Here is a 25,257-nt window from a genome sequence, read left to right as displayed (position 1 = left end):
CTTTCGCATCCGGGAAAAACCTGCCTGAACTGAACATTGGCAGGTTTGCTTATCACTAATAATACACCATATGAGTCTAAGATATACATTTCTGATCAAATTAGTTTTTTTTATTCTCAAACTGTTTTCTAGATGAGTAATTTTACAAACAGACAGGAAAATAGTAGGATTTCATTGGTTACTAAGGAGGTCGTGCCCCCTTGGGAGCAGAACGGATCCTGGCTCCCTATGATACATTCAGGGCTGCTTGTTCACAGCCCTCTGCAAAGCTCCCCTTCACCCTCCGCTCATGTGCTCTGTCCTGGACAAGAGGAGGGCTCCCCCCTGCCTGTGTAAAGCTGTTACAGGACGGAACACATAGGGGGGGCTTTGCAGAGGGCTGTAAACCAGCAGCCCTTTATACATCATAGGGAATATATTGTTAGCTGCATGCTCCTGTGCAGCCACGCCCTCTAGAATCCATCCACAAGTACTGCTACTAAGGAGAAACAACCTCCTTAGCAACCACTGAAATCCTGCAGCACATGGAGCTTTAACTTGGATGAGACTTTTCACACAGAAGTGAAGCTGCTGGAAGGTCTCCTTTGGAAATGAATATCATGGGCACAGGTACTATAACATAACATGTTTTTTGCAGAGTTATGCTTTAACTGTATATATCAAAACTGTTTTAACAAGAAACATAAAAAGGTATAGAGGGGAAGGATTAGAGAAAAAGAGAAAATACAAATTGCAGGTTATAATGCTTGAATTATTTTACAGCTAAAAACACTGCTCTCAAAACATACAATATGTGACCATGAACTAAAAATCAAAGCTGTAGGCAATGCCTCTCAGATAATCCATCAAGCTTCTATTATCGAAATCTTGCACGATACGTTTAACCCTTGCTGAAATTGCAGCATACTTTTTGTTTCTTGCAGCGATGGGATTTCCTGCTATTATCTGAATAATTTCAAAACTATGGAGCTCTTGCTGATGTTTCAGACAGTTAATGAACCGGTATATATTTTGGAAAAGAGTACCACATGTTTCTCGAAAGCTACGGTGCCATCCTTCGACATCATTATTTGTTCGCTGTTGATCATTCAATGTTCGTTCATACACATTCCAGAATTGAACTGGAAACAAAGGTGCTTGACGTCCTCTGCGATTCATTCGACCGATATAGCTGTCTTCAAAATAGTTGGCAATAGGTATTGCTTCTTGTGGAAAGTCAGGATCTTCCACCAATTCTTCAAATGATTGCACAACATTCTGTGGTGGTAGAAAGGCCAGGGCAGGTATCATGCATATCCAACGGGCAAATTCATGGTCACCTTGGTATTGCATCTTGAGTCCTTCATTTTGAACTTTACGCCAAACCGACTGTGATAGGTGGAAAAAGCAACCAGTCTTCACAAGGTTGGGGAATTCACTTTCAAATGCCTGTATTGCAGCTAGTTCAAAATCCAACATCAGGTTGTCTGGCTGCAGTCCAGGCTGCAAGTTCTTCAGCTCTTGCAGCAACCTCTGGTATGTAGAACGGCTCTTGTCTGTCAGCAAGGTGTACACTACAGGAACAACAAGGCCGCTGTGGACTACATGGATTGTGTAAAGTTGCTTAAACAAGGCTGGTGTAGTGAAAAACATGCCATCAGCAAACCACTCTTTACTTTGTGCCAGTAGATGGAGATTGTCTCTTGTTCCAAATATCAACATACGGCTGTGTCCATTTCCTAATTTAAAATGAAAGTATTAGTAGAGGAAATAACAGAAAAAGTGTAACAAGCAGCAGACAGAGTTTTGGGATAAATTCACAAAAAAAATATCCTAATCAGAAGACTCTGTTCATATCTCACATTAAATACTCACATTTTGCTCCAGATTTTCTGATTTCATAATAAAAAAACTGAAGCAAAATCTAGTGTGAAGGGGCCAACCAATAGTTTTTTACAACATATATTGTCCCAGTGGAAAATTATATATTTTTGTTTAAAATTAAAATTACTTCCAAACATGAAATAGGTCACATTTTTAGGGTACCTTTAGACCCTTCAACTAGACGGCCGTTCAGCACGGCCGATCGCCACTATGCTGAACGGGCCGTCTAGTTGACAGCCGCATCCAGACGCGGCGTGCGGCTGGACATCTGAATGAACGACTGGGCGGTCCGCCCGCCTGAATGGGGCATTCCATTCAGGCGGATGGGCACGCTAGTCGTCGGGTGGGCAACGCGGACGTTCGTGACGTCCGCGCTGCCTATGCTGTCTCATTGAGAGGATTGTGCAGGACGCAAAACACGCCAGTAAAATCACCAGTGTGCTTTTGGCCTAAGGCATAACTGAATGGTCCATTAGGCTGGGGTCATATGCAGCATTAATGTGTAAATCCCATCCACATGCTGATGAAAAAATTTTGTTTACAAAAAAAAAACATGCAGTGCAGCATGTCAATGTATGCTGCTATTATACAAACAAAATTCCAGCCATTCAGACAAGGGGCTGAAATCCTGCACTAAAACCTGCACCTAAATCCATAGAGTTAAGTGAAGATTTTGATACAGAATTAGGGTACCACAATAGTGGCCACAATTGCAGGCACAAATAGATTCCTGTGGGATCTCCAATTGCTACCGCAATTACAGCCGCTGCGGAGATGCCGCTCCACAATCTCCTTCCGTCAGTGGGCACGAGGCCTCAGGCTTTATCCAGACAAGCTGGATTTACAGGCGTATTCCGTGCTGTGTTTCCTGCCTGAAACCCGCCCTTTCATGTCTATGGTGCGGGTTACGGGCGGATTCCGGCCGGGGCCGGAAAACGCCCCACCGGAAAATAGCTTCAAAGCTATTTTCCGGCGGATCCCGGAAGGAATGGGAATGGGCAAGAGGGAAACCTCCCGAAAAATGCCTGCAAACCACGCCAAATACGCTCGGTTTAGGCCATAGCAGGGCATGGCCACGCCCATAGCAGAGCTTGGCCACGTCCCCTATTTGCAGAAGCGTTTTGCCAAAGTGCTTGCAAAGTGCTTAAAAAGTGCTTGGAAGCAGCAGGCAAAACGCATCTGCAAATCATGGCGTATCTCACCTGAGCTCCGGAGTTCAGCCCGACCTGTCCACGGATCTGCAGGACTGAACTACGAGAGCCGAGGAATCAGCCGGCGATGGCAGTTCAGTCCGTGCATGCCGCAGACAGGCGAGGCTGAACTCCGGGGCAGCATCCAGGACAGGTATGGCCAGTACAATGCTGCATATTTGGAATTAGTGTTGGCCGGTCCGATCACTGAAGATCGTAATTTATTACGATTTTCAGGCTGATCGTTATTTTAAATTACGATCCGATTTGTAGCCAGATCATGATGATGATCTGAATTAGAAATCGGAATCCTCCGTAATCTGAAAACACTGTCCGGGCATACACTCCCGAACAGTGTGCGCATATATATATATATATATACACACAAACACACACACACACACTATACAGGTGTACAGCGTGTGTGCATATTTAGCTTTAGTAAATGGCTCCAGGCTGCGCTGTTAAAAAAATAAACAAACCCAGTTACTCACCTCTTTCTCCAGTGTCCAGTACTGGCTCCGGCTCCTAGCCCAGCAGTGCAGGGAATCCCGAAATCCAGGCGGCGCGTCGCCGCCTCTGTGCCTGCCGTACTATAACTACAGTGGAGAGTGATCCCAGGACCGCTCACTAGACGGTCCTGGGAAAGCACCACATCACGTCACAGAACAGCCCGGCACATGTGCAGAGGTGGTGATGCACAACCCAGAATGCATAGCATTGGGATTTCGGAATTCCCTGCACCGCCGGAGACAGCGCTGGACACCGGAGAGAGAGTTGAATAACTGGGTTTGTTTATTTTTTAACAGCGCAGCTTGGGGCCATTATATATATGCAAGAAAGCTGGAAGAAGAGTGGCTCAACTGAGATTGTTGCTGAGGACTCAGTGTGCTGCTAGAGCAGGGGTTGGCTTCCGCCCGTACTTAACATGCATCCATGAAGAAAGACCTCTGCGCTCCTGAAGTCCTATACAAATCCTTTATTGCATTTCAAAGTTCCAAAAGTACCAGACCACCATCACCCACCCACATATATGCATATATATATACACACACACACTGTTCGGGCGTACAGTGTGCATATATATATATATATCTACATTTAGCTCTGGAGATTGGATCTGAATTAATTCCAATCTTTCGGTATGATCAGCCCGATCTGATCCTATCTTTCCAGTGATCGGCCAACACTAGTTGGAATCAGTAGGCCTCACTACATTATATTACCCTCAAAGTTTCCCTTGAAGGCAAAAATCACATAGTATTTTATATCAGCACCTTATAGTGTAGCATTTTTCACATTTGTGCAAAATAAACTTTGCAATAATTATGCATAATGGAATTGTTTTAATACAATGTTAAATGGTTAAGTAGCTTACCAGAGTCATGCAGAAGGAACTGCTGCTGGACACCATCACTACTGATCTCCTGGAACTCGAGGGGGATAACAAGTTGATCAAGGGTTTGAGGTAACCTTGGGATATTGCCAAGTTGCCTTGCTAATCGTATTGTCCTCTTCAGTGATGCTTTCCTTGGGAGAAGTGCTGCAACATTAGAATGGGCTCCTGAAACAACGTCTGTGAGAATCTGTTGTGGTGTCTCCTGTGTTGTCCTTGCCCTGGTCACAGCCTCATTAACAAGTCGGATTGCTTCAGGTCTTGCAGCTTGTGCTGCGTGATTGTGAAGATTGACTACTTTCACAACTTCGCCAGATTCTTCATTGGTCCAAACACGTCCCTTGCAAGTCGACCGTTTTTCACATACCCAGATGGAATGAACATCGTCAGCGGTTCGTTTGGAAAATAAGTAAATGTGATTCTCATGGACCAACTTGCTCCTTCCACGTTTGGACAGAACTGAATTCATAGTTGTAGAAAGTGAATTGCTGTGGAAGCTGACTGATTTTTTGTGGCAGTACACTTCTCTCTTTGTGGAGATTTCAGACACTGCTATATTCTGATATACAGATGGAATAAAAGCTAGTCTAATGTAACTTGCAGGACATGTGACCATGCTACTTGTTACATCTGCAACAAAACTTGCAACAAAGCAGGTCAGTGCTGGGTCAGGTAAAAGTTCAAAATTGTTTAGATTTTAGGCCTCTTGTACACTGTAATTTTAGAGTGGTTTCACACTTGTGTTTGTGGCCGCCAGAGGTCGATCCGCTCTGGATCTGACATCCAGCTGACCCCAGGGCAATGCTGGCTGAATGCTGGCATTCCGCTTGCATTGCCCATAGAAGTGAACGGCTGGGTTCCGCGATCTGCAGACGCCCGTTCGCTTTCGTAATGCAGCATTCCGCTATCAGTGTCAGAACAAAAAGAAGAGCATTTTCTTCTTTTTGTTCCGCTGCAGGTTAGCGGAATGCGGCATTACAGAAGCGAACGGGCGGCCTGTAGTGCATATGTAGTGGAAGTTTGAAAGCACCCTTGTGCTGCCACTGTTTTAGAACTCCAAAGCACGTGCTTTACTGGCATTTTTCAGAGCGCTTTTGTGAGCGCTCTCGGTAATGACCCATAAGATACAGGCTATTGATGAACGCTAAGTGCTCAAAAATAGCTCCTGTAATAAAATAAAAAGAGCTGGCCGAAACAACACCTCGCTTTTCTAGCCATTGACTTATCTACTATATAATTGTCTAAGGGTCACTTTCGTCTTTCTGTCTGTAACGTTTTATTCGTGTATTCATAGGTCGCGGCGTCTGTCTGTCATGTAAATCCAAGTCGCTGATTGGTCGTGGCAAAACGCCCACGACCAATCAGCGACGGTCACAGTCTGCCATAAAAATGGCCGCTGCTTCACTGCCCTGCACTCACCGCTGACCGCTCACACAGGGTTAATGCCAGCGTTAACGGATCGCGGTGTACCACACTCCGTTAACGCTGCTATTAACCATGTGTGACCAACTTTTCGCTATTGATGGTGCCTATGCAGCATCAATAGTGAAAAGATGTAATGTTAAAAATAATAATGATAAAAAAAAAAAGTTATTCTCACCCCCTCCAACGTCGCGCTGTCCTCCGCTCCTCTCTCCAATGCACACCGTCCAGGACCTGCGATGATGTCACGGTCATGTGACCGCGACATCATCGCAGGTCCTACGCTCAGACCGGAAGCCACCGCCAGCACTGCAGAGAGGCGCGAGGACTTCAGGGCCCGTGGCTGAGGTGAGTATATCTTTATTATTTTTTTTTAAACACGAATATAGTGCCCACATTCCTAGACTACGTGGACAGTGCAATATACTACGTGACCAGTGCAATATACTACGTTGGCTGGCCAATATACTATGTGCGCTGTGTAATTTACTATGTGCGCTGTGCAATTTACTACGTGGACTGTGCAATTTACTAAGTGCGCTGTCCAAAATACTACGTCGGCTGTCGTATATACTACGTGGCCTGTACAATGTACTACGTGGACTGTCCAATATACTACATAACCTGTGCAACATACCAGGTGGCTGTGCCTTCTAGAATACCCGATACATTAGAATCGGGCCACCATGTAGTATATTCAAAATTGGCAATCTTCTTAGCGATTTTCCAGTGCTTAGCACTTGGGAAAGTGGCTACTGTGAAAGCGGTCTTAGGGCTAAAAGACAAGGCCAAAATTCCCTGCCTAATTTGGGGCCGAAACATCTGGGGGCAAAAAGCAGGGGGCGAAACATCCGGGGGTGAAACATCCGGGGGCGAACTGCTGGGGGTGAAACATCCGGGGGTGAACTGCTGGGGGCGAACTGCTGGGGGCGAAACATCCGGGGGCGAACTGCTGGGGGCGAAACATCCGGGGGCGAACTGCTGGGGGCGAAACATCCGGGGGTGAACATCCGGGGGTGAACTGCTGGGGGCGAAACATCCAGGGGCAAAACATCCGGGGACGAACTGCTGGGGGCAAAACATCCGGGGGCGAACTGCTGGGGGCGAAACATCCGGGGGCAAAACATACGGGGGCGAACTGCTGGGGGCGAAACATCCGGGGGCGAAACATCCGGGGGCGAACTGCTGGGGGCGAAATGTGCGGGGGCGAAATGTGCGGGGGCGAAACAACCTGGGGGCGAAATGCTGGGGGCGAAATGTTCGGGGGCGAAGTGTACCTGGGGGCGAACTGCTGGGGGCGAAATGCTGGGGGCGAACTGCTGGGGGCGAAACTTCCTAAAACCGGGGGTGACCTGCTGGGGGCGAACTGCTGGGGTCGAAACATACGGGGGCGAACTGCTGGGGGCGAACTGCTGGGGGCGAAACATCCGGGGGCGAAACATCCGGGGGCGAACTGCTGGGGGCGAAATGTGCGGGGGCGAAATGTGCGGGGGCGAAACAACCTGGGGGCGAAATGCTGGGGGCGAAATGTTCGGGGGCGAAGTGTACCTGGGGGCGAACTGCTGGGGGCGAACTGCTGGGGGCGAAATGCTGGGGGCGAACTGCTGGGGGCGAAACTTCCTAAAACCAGGGGTGACCTGCTGGGGGCGAACTGCTGGGGTCAAAACATGCGGGGGCGAACTGCTGGGGGCGAACTGCTGGGGGCGAAACATCCGGGGGGCGAACTGCTGGGGGCGAAACATGCGGGGGCGAACTGCTGGGGGCGAAACATGCGGGGGCGAACTGCTGGGGGCGAAACATCCGGGGGCGAACTGCTGGGGGCAAACTGCTGGGGGCGAAACATCTGGGGGCGAACTGCTGGGGGCGAAACATCCGGGGGCGAACTGCTGGTGGCGGAACATCCAGGGGCGAACTGCTGGGGGCGAAACATCCGGGGGCGAACTGCTGGGGGCGAAACATCCGGGGGCGAAACATCCGGGGGCGAACTGCTGGGGGCAAAACATCCGGGGGCGAAACATCCGGGGGCGAAACATCCGGGGGCGAACTGCTGGGGGCGAAACATCCGGGGGCGAAATGTGCGGGGGCGAAATGTGCGGGGGCGAAACAACCTGGGGGCGAAATGCTGGGGGCGAAATGTTCGGGGGCGAAGTGTACCTGGGGGCGAACTGCTGGGGGCGAAATGCTGGGGGCGAACTGCTGGGGGCGAAACTTCCAACTCCCATATATACCACATGCATGCAACATGCATACTACATATATACTACATATATACTACATGCATGCAACATACATATATACTACATGCATGCAACATACATACATATATACCACATGCATGCAACATGCATACTACATATATACTACATGCATGCAACATACATACTACATATATACCACATGCATGCAACATGCATACCACATATATACTACATGCATGCAACATACATACTACATATATACCACATGCATGCAACATGTATACTACATATATACTACATGCATGCAACATACATATATGCTACATACAATACATTCATACAATACATACATATAGACATACAGTACATAGAACATAGAGTACATACTCACCATCACTTGTCACTAGAGTTGAGCGAAACGGGTCGAAAAAATTCAAAAGTCGCCGACTTTTGGCAAAGTCGGGTTTCATGAAACGAAACCCGACCCTAGGATGAGGTCGGCCACGAGGTCGGCGACTTACGCGCCAAAGTCGCGTTTCAAAAGTTTGTTTTGCGCTCTTTTTCAGCCAATCAGGATCCACGGACACTGTGGGCAACGTGATGACATAGGCACGGGTCACCACCATCTTTCAGAAGGGCATGGAAGTGATTGGCTTGCTTTGGTGGGCGTCACAGGGGGTATAAAAGGGCGTGCACGCCGACCGCCATCTTACTTCTGCCGATCTTAGTATAGGGAGAGGTTGCTGCTGATTCTGTAGGGAGAGCGTTAGGCAGGGAAGAAGACAAAAAAACTGCTTCTGCTGCTAGTGATTTGGCCTGCACAACACACAAGTCACTGTGTGTGCAGTGCAAGGGGAGGCTATATTGTGGTGTATCAGTGGTGTTGGTTGTTGGGCTGCCTTCTAAGGCTTCCTGACACGCTGGCATTGCTGTTTACCCACTGCTCCGCAAACTGCTTTTTTAAAAGCAATCCAATCTCCCTTATCCTCTCGTCACTTTGGTCACAGGCAGCTGTGCCATCGAGCGTGTCACATAGCGCTCAGATATCAGTGGGCCGCACACAATCCACAAGTGTCCAGTGTCCAAAAGTGTACGCAGAGATTCAAAATCTCCATTATCCTCTCGTCACTTTGGTCACAGGCAGCTGTGCCATCGAGCGTGTCACAAAGCGCTCAGATATCAGTGGGCCGCACACAATCCACAAGTGTCCAGTGTCCAAAAGTGTACGCAGAGATTCAAAATCTCCATTATCCTCTCGTCACTTTGGTCACAGGCAGCTGTGCCATCGAGCGTGTCACATAGCGCTCAGATATCAGTGGGCCGCACACAATCCACAAGTGTCCAGTGTCCAAAAGTGTACGCAGAGATTCAAAATCTCCATTATCCTCTCGTCACTTTGGTCACAGGCAGCTGTGCCATCGAGCGTGTCACATAGCGCTCAGATATCAGTGGGCCGCACACAATCCACAAGTGTCCACTGTCCACAAGTGTACGCAGAGATTCAAAATCTCCATTATCCTCTCGTCACTTTGGTCACAGGCAGCTGTGCCATCGAGCGTGTCACATAGCGCTCAGATATCAGTGGGCCGCACACAATCCACAAGTGTCCACTGTCCACAAGTGTACGCAGAGATTCAAAATCTCCATTATCCTCTCGTCACTTTGGTCACAGGCAGCTGTGCCATCGAGCGTGTCACATAGCGCTCAGATATCAGTGGGCCGCACACAATCCACAAGTGTCCAGTGTCCAAAAGTGTACGCAGAGATTCAAAATCTCCATTATCCTCTCGTCACTTTGGTCACAGGCAGCTGTGCCATCAAGCGTGTCACATAGCGCTCAGATATCAGTGGGCCGCACACAATCCACAAGTGTCCAGTGTCCAAAAGTGTACGCAGAGATTCAAAATCTCCATTATCCTCTCGTCACTTTGGTCACAGGCAGCTGTGCCATCAAGCGTGTCACATAGCGCTCAGATATCAGTGGGCCGCACACAATCCACAAGTGTCCACTGTCCACAAGTGTACGCAGAGATTCAAAATCTCCATTATCCTCTCGTCACTTTGGTCACAGGCAGCTGTGCCATCGAGCGTGTCACATAGCGCTCAGATATCAGTGGGCCGCACACAATCCACAAGTGTCCACTGTCCACAAGTGTACGCAGAGATTCAAAATCTCCATTATCCTCTCGTCACTTTGGTCACAGGCAGCTGTGCCATCGAGCGTGTCACATAGCGCTCAGATATCAGTGGGCCGCACACAATCCACAAGTGTCCACTGTCCACAAGTGTACGCAGAGATTCAAAATCTCCATTATCCTCTCATCAATTTGGTCACAGGCAGCTGTGCCATCAAGCGTGTCACATAGCGCTCAGATATCAGTGGGCCACACACAATCCACAAGTGTCCACTGTCCACAAGTGTGTGCAGAAATTCTAAAACTCCCCTGTCCTATAGACACCTTGTACCTTGTTTTACATTACTATATAGTTTGTTGGATTTTGTCTACATTTCTACCAAAAATGAGGAAGGCTGGTGGAAGAGGCCGTGGAATTGGGCGGGGGTTGGCAGCTGGTAATGATGGTGTTGGTGGTGGATCTGATGGTAGTGGCAAGAGCAAAATAGGACCAAATGCAGGAGGTGCTGACCCTGCGTCATCTTCTGTCTACATAAGGCCTCGAACGCTTAGTTTTCTAGGAGTTGGCAAACCGCTTTTAAAGGCAGAGCATCAGGAAAAAGTTTTGTCTTACATTGCTGACTCAGCCTCCAGCTCTATCGCCTCCTCTTCTTCAGTTGTAAAAAGTAAAAGCACTGAGTCGTCATTGGAGGCTCATGTTCATGAACCACACCTTTCCTTGTGTCCTTCACCCCAACCAAGATTGAAGGATGACGCAGGCCATACTACTGATTACTCCATGGAGCTGTTTTCACATACCATGCCTGGATTATCAAGTCAAATGGTGAATTACCCAGGCCAAGATGAATCTGACATGGAGTGCACTGATGCACAGCCGCTGATGGATGATTCTGCTGGTACATTCACTCAGAGCACTACATTGTCCTCGCAGTGTACAGAGCCAGATTTTGACCCTGATGAGACTCAGGTGCCCCTTCCCGCACACTATACCACCATACACGGTGACACAGAGAAAGGTGCACATGACATAGAAGAGGAGGTGATGGATGACCCAGTTGTTGACCCAGATTGGCATCCATTGGGGGAAGAGGGTGCTGCTTCCAATAGCTCAGATGAGGAGCATCCACAGCAGACATCGACATCGCAACAGCTGTTATCTGGCAGGCCCGGAGCACTCCAAAGACAGGTTCCAAACATCAAAAGAGTTGCTGGACAGCTTGTCCAGAGGGTCAAAAGATCATAGCGTGCTAGGCCGCAAAATGTCTGCCAAAGTAGGAAGAGTGCAGTGTGGCAGTTTTTTGAACAAAATCCTCATGATCAGGCCAAGGTTATCTGTAAGAAGTGCGCAAAGACCTTTAGCCGAGGGAAAAATCTGAAAAATTTGAATACCAGTTGCATGCTTAGACATTTAACCAGCATGCACTTGCAAGCGTGGACACAACACCAAACCTCAAGTGCCACATGTGCAACTGATCACAACGAAGGTAGTCAGCAACACTACATTGTTTCCCCCACTGTAAGCACACCGGTTAGCACAGCAGCAAATGTTGAGGTGTCGTTGCAAGGCCACAGCAGTCAGGGAATCCCACTGTTATATCAACGAAAGACTGATTCTAGGCCATCAGAAAGAACACCAACTCCATCACCATCATCAACCCTCTCTCAGTCCGCCCTGTCCACCGCTACTTCCACCATATGCAGCTCTCAAGTCCAGCTCACCCTCCCAGACACTATGAGTAGGTCAAGAAAGTACTCAATCTCTCATCCGCGTACACTGGGTTTGAACGCCCACATTGCCAAACTAATCTCGTTTGAGATGATGCCCTTTCGGTTGGTGGAAAGCACAGCTTTCCGCGAACTCATGGCCTATGCAGTACCACGCTATGACCTACCCAGTCGCCACTTCTCTCGCAAAGCCATCCCAGCCCTCCACCATCATGTGAAAGACCGCATTGTCCATGCACTCAAGCAGTCAGTGAGCGGAAAGGTGCACCTCACAACTGATGCATGGTCCAGTCGGCATGGCCAGGGCCGTTACGTGTCCATCACTGCGCACTGGGTTAATGTGGTGGATGCAGGGTCCACAGGGGACAGCGGTGGTGGGACAGTGCTGCCTAGCCCACGGTCTAGGAAACAGTTGGCTGTAGGCGTTCGACCCTCCTCCTCCTCCTCCAGAAGCGACAGCTCGTCCACAGAGCGCAGTCGTACGAGCACTCCATCTGCAGCTGCCACTGTTGCACACGATGTGTCCCCCTATCGAGCAGCTAGTGGAAAGCGTCAGCAGGCTGTGTTGCAGATGATGTGTTTGGGCGACAGACACACCGCCGAGGTGCTGGCCGAGTACTTGAAGCGACAAACTGAGTCATGGCTGGGCAGTGTACATCTTGAGGCAGGCAAGGTAGTTAGTGATAACGGCCATAATTTTGTGGCAGCCATAGCCCTTTCAAAACTCAGCCACATACCTTGCTTGGCTCACACCTTGAACCTGGTGGTGCAGTGCTTCCTCACAAATTATCCGGAGTTAACAGCCCTGCTCCAGAAGGTGCGAAGACTGTGCGCGCACATCCGCCGGTCGCCTGTACACTCCGTTCGTATGCAGAAGCTGCAGCGATTGCTCCACCTTCCCAAACACCACCTCATTATCGACATTGCAACAAGGTGGAACTCCACCCTGCACATGGTGGAGCGGCTGTGCGAGCAGAGGCAGGCCATAATGCATTTGTGGGAGGATACACGGCCAGGCACTTTGAGAGCAGACATGGAGTTGACAGGCGTGCAGTGGTCGAAGCTGAAAGACCTCTGTAAAGTCCTTCAGTGTTTTGAGGAATGCACACGGCTGGTAAGCGCAGACGACGCCATCCTAAGCATGAGCATCCCACTTATGCGTCTGCTCATGCAAACTTTGACGCACCTTAAGGAGCAGGCGTCTACAGCCAATGTTGATGAGGAGGAAGAGGAGGAGGGAATCCTTGATGACATTCAGCCATTGTCTGCTCAGGGACCTCTCCTGGACGAGGTGGAGGAAGAAGAGGAGGAGGACCAGGAGGATGATGGGGATGATTACTTAGGGGAGGAGGATGCATCTCGTGGGGCAAGTGAAAATGTTGGCGTGGCAAGGTCTGGTACAGGGTTTGTGCGTGACTGGAGGGATGTGGATTTGCCAGAAAGTGCTCCTCCACCCAGCACTCGCAGTGCATCATTGACACCGGGAACATTGGCCCACATGTCAGATTATGCCTTGCGGATCCTAAAAAGGGACCCCCGCATTGCCAAAATGATGAACGATGACGACTACTGGTTGGCCAGCATCCTGGATCCACGCTATAAAGGCAAATTACAAAACATCATGCCACAGGAGAACCTTGACCTAATATTGGCTAATAAACAAGCAACTCTGGTAAATCGGTTGCTTGAGGCATTCCCAGCACACAGCAGCGGTGATGGTTCTCACACGAGCCGTACGGGCCGGGGGCAGCTTGGCAGAGGTGTTCGTGGTGCACACAGCAGAAGTGGCGTTGGAGACAGGGGTTTCATGACAATGTTGTGGACTGATTTTTCAAATACCGCTCACACAACTGGTAATACTGCATCGATGGAAAGTGACAGGAGACAGCAGTTGTCAACTATGGTTACAAACTACTTTTCCTCCCATATCGATGTTCTCCCACACAGGTCATTCCCCTTTGACTATTGGGCCGCTAAACTGGACACCTGGCCTGAATTGGCCCAATATGCCTTACAGGAGCTCGCTTGCCCATCTGCAAGTGTGCTATCGGAAAGAGTCTTCAGTGCAGCTGGATCAATCCTGACAGAAAAAAGGACCCGTCTGTCAACCCAAAATGTGGATGATCTAACCTTCATTAAAATGAACCACGCATGGGTTTCCAAGGATTTTGTCCCACCTTCCCCTGATGACACATAGGGTGACAGAAAAATGGCTTGCTTTGGTCCACCTCTTCCTGGTACTTCACCTATTTCGCCTTTTGCATCAGTTGAATGTCCAACATCAACATATGCCACTTTCTAAAACTCCCTAACTGTGCTGCCTCCCCCCCATGGCCGGGGTCACCACCTAGCGCACGACACCGTGCGAGTGCCGTTGCCCTGGACAGGTGGGTAGGCCGACTCTTGGGCGCGGGCACTGGCACAGGGTCCCTCATAGTGCAATCAAGTGTCTCTGACGGTGGTGGTGCACACCCGCCGTCAGACACACCGCTGTACTATGAGGGGCCCAGTGCCAGTACCGACGCCCACGAGTGGGCCCCCCTTGCTTGGCCAGGGCCCCAGCATTTGCAATCTTTACCTCTCCCTGCTCCTCCGCTGTGTAATCTGGGCCGTCAAATCCATACTGTGCCTGACACCGTCTGAGCCTGCCTCCTGATGTATAGACATATATTTTGAATGTGTACGCTATCCATACATGTTATCCGGGGATACGTTACCCCTTCTAAACTTTGTGCAATGACGTGCAATCCATACTGGGCCTAACACCGTCTGAGCCTGCCTCATGCTGTATAGACATATATTTTGAATGTGTACGCTATCCATACATGTTATCCGGGGATACGGTACCCCTTCTAACCTTTGTGCAATGACGTGCAATCCATACTGGGCCTAACACCGTCTGAGCCTGCCTCATGCTGTATAGACATATATTTTGAATATGTACGCTATCCATACATGTTATCCAGGGATACGGTACCCTTTCTAACCTTTGTGCAATGACGTGCAATCCATACTGGGCCTAACACCGTCTGAGCCTGCCTCATGCTGTATAGACATATATTTTGAATGTGTACGCTATCCATACATGTTATCCAGGGATACGGTACCCTTTCTAACCTTTGTGCAATGACGTGCAATCCATACTGGGCCTAACACCGTCTGAGCCTGCCTCATGCTGTATAGACATATATTTTGAATGTGTACGCTATCCATACATGTTATCCGGGGATACGGTACCCCTTCTAACCTTTGTGCAATGACGTGCAATCCATACTGGGCCTAACACCGTCTGAGCCTGCCTCATGCTGTATAGACATATATTTTTAATGTGTACGCTATCCATACATGTTATCCAGGGATACGGTACCCTTTCTAACTTTTGTGCAATGACGTGCAATCCATACTGGGCCTAACACCGTCTGAGCCTGCCTCATGCTGTATAGACATATATTTTGAATGTGTACGCTATCCATACATGTTATCCAGGGATACGGTACCCTTTCTAACCTTTGTGCAATGACGTGCAATCCATACTGGGCCTAACACCGTCTGAGCCTGCCTCATGCTGTATAGACATATATTTTGAATGTGTACGCTATCCATACATGTTATCCGGGGATACGGTACCCCTTCTAACCTTTGTGCAATGACGTGCAATCCATACTGGGCCTAACACCGTCTGAGCCTGCCTCATGCTGTATAGACATATATTTTGAATGTGTACGCTATCCATACATGTTATCCGGGGATACGGTACCCCTTCTAACCTTTGTGCAATGACGTGCAATCCATACTGGGCGTGAGAACGGCTGGCGAGCTGTTAAGCAAGCTACAGCACCTGTCCAGACAAGTACAGGGATTCCCTAGCGAGGAGACTTATTTGATTGTTTTCTATGTTGGGACAGCAATTTTTGGGGAGCACTATACTCTGGAGAATGATAGATGGGGCCCACCATACACTGGAACATTCCAAAGGTGGACATCAGACACTGGAGCAGCATTTACAGAGCCCATTATACACTAGAGCATTAGAAATGGGGCCCATTATGTTTGGAGCATTATTTGGGCCCATAAGACAGTGGAGCTTCATCCATGGGGACCAACATATACTGTAGCATTATGTGGAGCTCATCATATACTGTTTCAAACATTATATGGGACCAATGATTTTGTATGGAGAAATAGATGGGCCTCGTCATGAGGTGTAAAAAGTGAGGTATTTTTCATTGTACTATACCGCTATTTCTCTGCCGTATCGGAGCATGATGAGTTGTGGTATGTGTTAAAGGGGCGCTCTTTCGCCCAGGGCACATGAAAACCTGGAGCCAGCCCTCCCCCCCACAGTTTGTAGCCAAATAACCCCCATTTTTCAGTGCGTAACTTGTATTATGAAGTTAATTAAGGTTGACAAGCTTAAGAAAGAAGAATTGATGCTTTTGGCATTCAAATGGGCTCTGTAGGTGTGTTTCCTGTCCTCCTCTCACTGCCGACTTTTATTCCCCATTGACTTACATTGGGTTTCGTGTTTCGGGACGACCCCGACTTTTCCCTATAATCGGACGATCTTGCTCGACCCGACTTTTGGAAAAGTCGGGTTTCACGAAACGAAACGCGACCCTAAAAAAGCAAAAGTCGCTCAACTCTACTTGTCACTTTGATCCCCAAAGCCATTGTCATCTGTGGAATAAATATTAAAATAACAAACCACCAATATACTTACCACTGATCCGCAGAAGTCCACGAGTGTCCCACGACGATCTTCCGTGGAGAACAGCAGCATCAGCTGATGCTACCGTTCTCTACGGGCTCCAGGAATCCAATGACGTGAGGTAGGTATCCTTCCGCACTGTATTCCTCCGCCACTGTAAAAAAAAAAAGTCCCTAGTCTCACTTTATGGCAAAAGCTGCGTGGGAAATTTCTCACACAGCAATGCAGTAAAATGAGACTAGGGACTTTTTTTTTCACAGTGGCGGAGGAATACAGTGCGGAAGGATGCCTACCTCCCGTCATTGGATTCCTGGAGCCCGTAGAGAACGGTAGCATCAGCTGATGCTGCTGTTCTCCACGCAAGATCGTCGTGGGACACTCGTGGACTTCTGCGGATCAGGGGTAAGTATATTGGTGGTTTGTTATTTTAATATTTATTCCACAGATGACAATGGATTCGGGGATCAAAGTGACAAGTGATGGTGAGTATGTACTCTATGTTATATGTACTGTATGTCTATATGTATGTATTGTATGAATGTATTGTATGTAGTATATATGTATGTTGCATGCATGTAGTATATATGTAGTATATATGTAGCATGCATGTGGTTATATGTAGTATGTATGTTGCATGCATGTAGTATATATGTAGTATATATGTAGTATGCATGTGGTATATATGTAGTATGTATGCAGTATGTATGTTGCATGTAGTATATACCGTATATACTCGAATATAAGTCGAGATTTTTAGCCCAAAAAATTGGGCTGAAAGTCCCCCTCTCGACTTATATTCGAGTCATATACAAAGGGGTCGGAGGGGGCGGATGTGTCAGGTCATACTTACCCGTCCTGACGCTGTCTTGAGCCCCCAGCTTCTCCCCGTGCTCTCTCTTCCTGCCTTCAGCGGTCACGTGGTGCCGCTCATTAAAACTCATCAATATGCGCATATTGATGAGTTTTAATGAGCGGCACCACGTGACCGCTGAAGGCAGGAAGAGAGAGCGCGGAGAAGCTGGGGGCTCAAGACAGCGTCAGGACGGGTAAGTACAGCGATACTCACCTGTCCTGCGTCCATGGCTGCTTGCTGCTGTCTGTCATCGGTCAGTGACTTCAGACAGCAGAGGGCGCGGTGACGTGGTTAATGCGCGCCGCGCCCCCTGCAGTCTGAACGTCACTGACTGATGACGTGGCAGATAGCGGTGAGCAGCCATGGACGCAGGACAGGTGAGAATCTGACACCCAGCGACGGAGAGGTGAGTATGTCATTTTTTTTATTTTTACATGCAGCAGCAGCAGCAGCGGCAGCACATGGGGGAATAATCTAAGGAGCTTCTTATGGGGGCAGCATATGGGGGAACAATATGGAGCTTCTTGTGGGGGCAGCATATGAGGGAACAATATGGAGCTTCTTATGGGGGCAGCATATGAGGGAACAATATGGAGCTTCTTATGGGGGCAGCATATGGGGGGACAATCTATGGAGCTTCTTATGGGAGCAGCATATGGGGGAATAATCTATGGAGTTTCTTCTGAGGACACCATATGGGGGAATAATCTATGGAGCATTTCCCACCCTAGACTTATACTCGAGTCAATAAGTTCTCCCAGTTTTTTGTGGCAAAATTAGGGGGGTCGACTTATACTCGGATCGACTTATACTCGAGTATATACGGTATGTATGTTGCATGCATGCAGTATATATGTGGTATATATGTAGTATGCATGTTGCATGCATGTAGTATATATGTAGTATGCATGTAGTATATATGTGGTATATATGTAGTATGTATGTTGCATGCATGTAGTATATATGTAGTATGCATGTTGCATGCATGTAGTATATATGTAGTATGTATGTTGCATGTGGTATATATGTAGTATACATGTATGTTGCATGCATGTAGTATATATGTGGTATATATGTAGTATGCATGTTGCATGCGTGTAGTATATATGTTGTGTATATATATATATATGTTGCATGCATGTGGTATATATGTAGTATGCATGTAGTATGTATGTAGTATGTATGTTGCATGCATGTAGTATATATGTTGTATATATGTAGTATGCATGTTGCATGCATGTAGTATATATGTTGTATGTATGTATGTTGCATGCATGTAGTATATATGTGGTATATATGTAGTATGCATGTTGCATGCATGTGGTATATATGTGGTATGCATGTTGCATGTAGCATATATGTAGTATATATGTATGTTGCATGCATGTAGTATATATGTGGTATATATGTAGTATGCATGTTGCATGCATGTAGTATATATGTTGTATGTATGTAGTATGCATGTAGTATATATGTAGTATGTATGTAGCATGCATGTAGTATATATGTTGTATGTATGTTGCATGTATGTAGTATATATGTGGTATATATGTAGTATGTATGTTGCATGTATGTAGTATATATGTGGTATATATGTAGTATGTATGTTGCATGCATGTAGTATATTGTATATGTAGTATATATGTAGTATGCATGTTGCATGCATGTAGTATATATGTAGTATGTATGTAGTATGTATGTTGCATGTATGTATGTAGTATGTATTTTTTTTTTGTACATTCAACACATTAATAATAATAATAATAATAATAATAATAATCTTTATTTATATAGCGCCAACATATTCCGCAGCGCTTTACAGTTGAACAGTTTCAAACACAACAGTCATAAGTAACAACGTTAACAATACAATAATTAAAGCGAAATAAGACGACCCTGCTCGTGGAGCTTACAATCTACAATGAGGTGGGGGAGATACAAAGCACAGGTTTGTATTTACAATTATGTATTTACAATGACGGTCCAGCCATCTTCAGGGGGTGGGGGTTAGATGGAGATAGTGAATGGGCTACACACACACAAACATAACATGACTTTGATTACTGAATGTGATAGGCCGCTCTGTACAAATGTGTTCATTAGCCGGATGATGATGATTGGCTAATGTGTCAATCACCGTCATGGTAGCAGGCATCGCCCGATGGGACTTGTAGTCCCATCGGACGATCCTGCTCAGACCCCCGCAGCCTGCACAGACCCCCGGACAGTCGGTACAGACCACCGGCAGGCCGGCACAGCCCCCCGGCAGGCCAGCACAGACCCCCGCAGCCTGCACAGACCCCCGGACAGTCGGTACAGACCCCCGGCAGGCCGCACAGACCCCCGGACAGTCGGTACAGACCACCGGCAGGCCGGCACAGCCCCCCGGCAGGACGGTACAGACCCCCAGCAGTCCGCACAGACCCCCGGGCAGTCGGCACAGACCCCCGGAAGGTCCGTAAACCCCCCCCGAGAGGCTGTACAAGGACAGAAAAGGGTTTTTCTTATTCCGATACCGGAAGTCCCATAGACTTGAATGGGACTTCCGGTATCGGAATCGGCGATACCCGATACCTTTTTCATATTGGGCCGATACCATCCGATCTGATATTTTAGGGTATCGGATGGTATCGCTCAGCACTAGTGACATCTCATCTGCAATTTTTTTTCTCTGCTGAAATCGGTCTGAGAAAAAAAATCAAAGCATGCTACGATTTGCTGTGTATCTCGGATGAGACTCGCCAATGCAAGTCAATGGGTGCAAGAAAAAAAAATCGCACAGCACTCGCACCATGCGAGTGCTCTCTGATTTTAATGCACGGGTGTCCTTTGAAAAGCCAGCAATTTGTGTGCGGCTACAGTAAAATCACACTGACAGCTTAGAATAGATATATACACATAGAATACATATATATATATATATATATATATATATATATACACACACACACACACACACACACACTCACACGTCAGTGACACCCACATATATATGTATTTATATTACATAGATAGACAGAAGAAAAGCTGGTAATTCAAATGCAGTGTACAGTAAAATCACACTGACAGGTTAGAAAAGAATAGATATAGACAATGAATATATATATATATGTGTGTATATATATATATATATATATATATATATATATATACACACGCTACCGTTCAAAAGTTTAGGGTCACTTAGAAATGTCCTTATTTTTTAAAGAAAAGCACAGTTTTTTCCAATGAAGCGAACATTAAATGATTCAGAAATACACTCAATACATTGGTAATGTGGTAAATGACTATTCTAGCTGCAAATGTCTGGTTTTGAAATGCAATATCTTCATAGGTGTATAGAGGCCCATTTCCAACAACCATCACTCCAGTGTTCTTATTGTACTTTGTTTTTGCCAACTGTGTAAGAATGCTAATGGATGGTTAGAATACCCTTGAAAAGCCTTGTGCAAGTATGTTAGCACAGCTGAAAACAGTTTGGCTGATTAGAGAAGCTATAAACCTGACCTTCCTTTGAGCTAGTTGAGAATCTGGAACATTACATTTGTTGGTCCTCAACTGGCAGCTTCATTAAAAGGTACACGCAAAACGCCAGTGTCAACGTCTACAGTGAAGGGGCAACTTCGGGATGCTGGCCTTCAGGGCAGAGTGGCAAAGAAAAAGCCATGTCTGAGACTGGCTAATAAAAGGAAAAGATTATTATGGGCAAAAGAACACAGACATTGGACAGAGGAAGATTGGAAAAAAAGTGTCATGGACAGATGAATCCAAGTTTGAGGTGTTTGGATCGCACAGAAGAACATTTGTGAGATGCAGAACAACTGAAAAGATACTGGAAGAGTGCCTGACGCCATCTGTCAAGTATGGTGGAGGTAATGTGATGGTCTGGGGTTGCATTGGTGCTGGTAAAGTTGGAGATTTGTACAAGGTAAAAGGGATTTTGAATAAAGATGGGTATAGCTCCATTTTGCAACGCTATGCCATACCCTGTGGACAGCACTTGATTGGAGCCAATTTCATCCTACAAGAGGACAATGACCCAAAGCACACCTCCAAATTATGCAAGAACTATTTAGGGAAGAAGCAGGCAGCTGGTATTCTGTTTGTAATGGAGTGGCCAGCGCAGTCACCGGATCTCATCCCCATTGAGCTGTTGTGGGAGCAGCTTGACCATATCGTACTCAAAAAGTGCCCATCAAGCCAAACCAACTTGTGGGAGGGGCTTCTGGAAGCATGGGGTGAAAATTCTCCAGATTACCTCAGCAAATTTACCGCTAGAATGCCAAAGGTTTGCAGTGCTGTAATTGCTGCAAAGGGAGCATTCTTTAACGAAAGCAAAGTTTTTAAGGAGAAAATTATTATTTCAAATAAAAAATCTTTTTTTTTGAACCTTGTCAATGTCTGGACTAGATTTTAAATTCATGTGGCGAAATCACAAAATTGTCTGGGTGACCCCAAACTTTTGAACGATAGTGTGTGTGTGTGTATATATATATATATATATATATATATATATATATATATATATATACATATATATATATATATATGTGGTGTATATATATATATCAGTGATGCACACATATACATATATATATATGTATATATATATATATATATATATATATATATATATATATATTGTGAGAATCATGTGGGAATAGTGGATGAGGGCAGGTATATCTCGCCCAGATTCCTTTCCTATGTGGCCTAGTCTGGGGTAGGCATCAAATTTTGAGACCGCATTCAGTTTCCTGAAGTCATTGCAGAACCGGATGGTGCCGTCCGGTTTAGGAATTAGCACAATCGGGCTGGACCACGCACTGTGCGATTCCTCAATGACTCCTAACTCTAACATTGCCTTCACCTCTCGGGAAACGGCTTCACGGCGCGCTTCCGGGATTCGGTAGGGCTTTACGTGAACTGTGACACCAGGTTCCGTTACGATGTCATGTTTCATTAGCATAGTCTGCCCGGGTTTTTCTGAGAAAAACTTTTGGTTGTGAAGTAGAAACTGCCTGACTTCCGTCTTTTGCCACTCCGAGAGAGTCTCTGCAACCCGTACCTCCGGCTCCGCTGACAAGGCAGACCGATCCTTCCAGGGCTTTATCAGATTTACATGATAAATCTGTTCAGGTTTCCGTTTACCTGCCTGGTATACTTTGTAGTTTACTTCACCAACTCTTTCCTTGATCTCAAAGGGGCCCTGCCACTTTGCCAGGAACTTACTGTCCACCGTGGGGACCAGGATCAACACCCTATCTCCGGGTGCAAACCTACGGATCTTGGCGCCCCTATCATAGATTCTTTTTTGGGCTCCTTGAGCCTGTATCATGTGTTCTTTGACGATAGGCATAACAGCCGCAATACGGTCCTGCATTTGTGTGACGTGATCTATCACTGTTTTAAACGGAGTGACCTGACCCTCCCAGGTTTCTTTTGCAACGTCTAACAGTCCGCGAGGACGTCGGGCGTACAATAACTCGAAAGGCGAGAATCCCGTGGAAGACTGGGGTACTTCCCTGATGGCAAAAAGCAAATACGGAAGTAAATAGTCCCAGTTCTTCCCATCCTTGTCTATCACCTTTCTCAGCATCTGCTTCAGAGTTTTATTGAACCGTTCGACCAACCCGTCTGTTTGAGGGTGATACACGGATGTGCGTAACGGTTCGATTTGTAACAATCGGCAGAGCTCCTTCATTATCCTGGACATAAAGGGGGTCCCCTGGTCGGTGAGTATCTGTTTTGGGATACCGACCCGACTAAACACATGCACCAGTTCCTTGGCAATCGTCTTGGTGGCCGTGTTACGCAAAGGGATGGCCTCCGGGTAACGAGTGGCATAATCCAAGATGACCAGAATATGTTGGTGTCCACGTGCAGACCGTGGAAGGGGCCCAACTAAATCCATCCCAATCCTCTCAAACGGGACTTCAATAATAGGTAGGGGTACCAAAGGGCTACAGAACCGGGGCTTAGGTGCAGAGGCTTGGCAGTCAGGACAAGACTCACAATATACTCGAATATCGTGATGCATGCCTGGCCAAACAAAACAGTGTAATATCCTTTCGGTGGTTTTCTGGACTCCCAGGTGACCTCCCATCACATGTCCGTGGGCCAGGTCCAGCACCTGCCGCCGGTAGGGTTTTGGCACGACTAATAGTTGCACCGTATCTTCCCCCTTTTTCTCTATCTGATAGAGTAAATCATTCTCCAGAACCATGTAAGGATATGCCAGCCTAGAGCCAGGTTCTACGGGTACCCCATTTATCACTTTTACATTTGTCCTAGCCTGAGAAAGGGTAGGATCCTTTATTTGCTCGCTTTGGAAGTCATCTTTCTGAACTTCTAAATCCGGCAAACGGGGAGGTGGACGGCTGTCGGCCTCCTCCTCTTCCCCGGTCTCCTCCGTATCACCCGCCATGACTGAAAACGGGAATGGCAGGTCATTTCCCGCAGACTCTTCTCCAGAGTCTTCCGGGGAGACCTCTTCCAGGGGTTCGGGACTCACACGCGCCCTGGGAGAAGAATCATGTGCACTATTACCCGAGGGCATCAACTGATTCTCCCACAATTGCCAGAAGTGGGGAAAATCCCGGCCCAGGATAACATCATGCAATAACGCCGGGACGAGTCCCACTTTATGTTGCACAGACCCATAGGAAGTAGTAATGCATACGACAGCGGTGAGGTACGAACAGGTGTCTCCATGCACACACGTTACAGAAAATTTGTCTGATGGTCCAGGCGGGGCTGACACCAGACTGGCCTTCACCAGAGTCACCACACTTCCCGAGTCTAACAATGCCACCACATTTTTGCCATCAGCAGTTAAATCACACAAATGTTTTTCCACATCTTTTTGACCGGCATTCACACTCACTACCCGTGCCACCATAGACATGCGGTTTTTAGAGTCTGTGACGTCGCACTGCATGGGTTCAGGAGTGACCGGACAGTTCGCAGCAATATGTCCCATCTCTTGGCAGCGGAAACACCTAACGGGCCCCTTGCTTAGACCATAGTTCGTTACTCTCGGCCTCGCAGTGCGGGCAGTCCCGTTTTCCTCCCCCACTGTCTTAGGGATTTTTCCATCTCCCCTACTCCCTGGAACAGTCTTACCGGTTCCACGTGGAGATGATGAAGAACGAGGTGGGGTAGCGTCGTCTCGGAGTCCTTCCGCCACGGAGTAACGTTCAACCAGATCCACCAGTTGATCTGCCGTCGTAGGATTTCCATGGCTTACCCACTTCCTCAGGGCTGGCGGTAGAGCTCTCAGGTACTTGTCCATGACGACTCTCTGGATTATCTCTGGCGCTGTCAGCACCTCGGGTTGTAGCCACTTCTTCGTCACATGGATCAGGTCGAACATCTGTGACCGCGGTGGTTTATCCGGCTGATAAGTCCATTGATGCACTCTCTGTGCACGGACAGCGGTCGTCACTCCCAGCCGGGCCAAGATCTCGGCTTTCAGTTTGTCAAAGTCCTGCACGGCTTCAGGCTCTAAGTCATAATAAGCCTTTTGGGCCTCACCGGAAAGAAACGGGGCAATCAGGCCGGCCCATCGTGCCTTCGGCCATTTTTCTCTCACCGCCGTCCGTTCAAACGTGGTCAGGTATGCCTCGACGTCATCTTCGGTCGTCATTTTCTGCCAGTACCGACTCACGTGAATCACTCTCGACTCGGCTTCTAGGTTAAGCTCAGGTAAGCTTGCCAAGCGCTGCGCCACCTGCTGGAGAAGCGAACGATCGGTAACTGTCATGTCCA

At 47.5% G+C, this 25,257-nt stretch overlaps 1 protein-coding gene and 2 long non-coding RNA genes across 3 annotated transcripts in view; 1 reads left to right on the top strand and 2 right to left on the bottom strand.

The window, feature by feature from the left end:
- LOC141089178 (uncharacterized) overlaps positions 1 to 25,257 on the top strand; it is a 210,579-nt gene that overhangs the window by 105,754 nt on the left and 79,568 nt on the right. The gene's annotated exons all lie outside the window — the stretch shown is intronic.
- Positions 1 to 25,257, bottom strand: part of RIPK3 (receptor interacting serine/threonine kinase 3) — a 128,327-nt gene that overhangs the window by 30,029 nt on the left and 73,041 nt on the right. The gene's annotated exons all lie outside the window — the stretch shown is intronic.
- LOC141089180 (uncharacterized) lies at positions 89 to 4,804 on the bottom strand. Its single transcript, XR_012232204.1, has 2 exons — positions 4,432 to 4,804; positions 89 to 1,718 (listed from the first exon to the last, which is right to left on the bottom strand). It is a non-coding gene; the product is annotated as an uncharacterized lncRNA (long non-coding RNA).

Source organism: Dendrobates tinctorius, unplaced genomic scaffold, assembly GCF_039654945.1.
Source record: "Dendrobates tinctorius isolate UK_male_01 unplaced genomic scaffold, ASM3965494v1 ptg000044l, whole genome shotgun sequence".
Taxonomy (NCBI): domain Eukaryota; kingdom Metazoa; phylum Chordata; class Amphibia; order Anura; family Dendrobatidae; genus Dendrobates; species Dendrobates tinctorius.
Note: the sequence above shows the minus strand (reverse complement) of the source record. Positions and strands in the feature narration are given on the sequence as shown.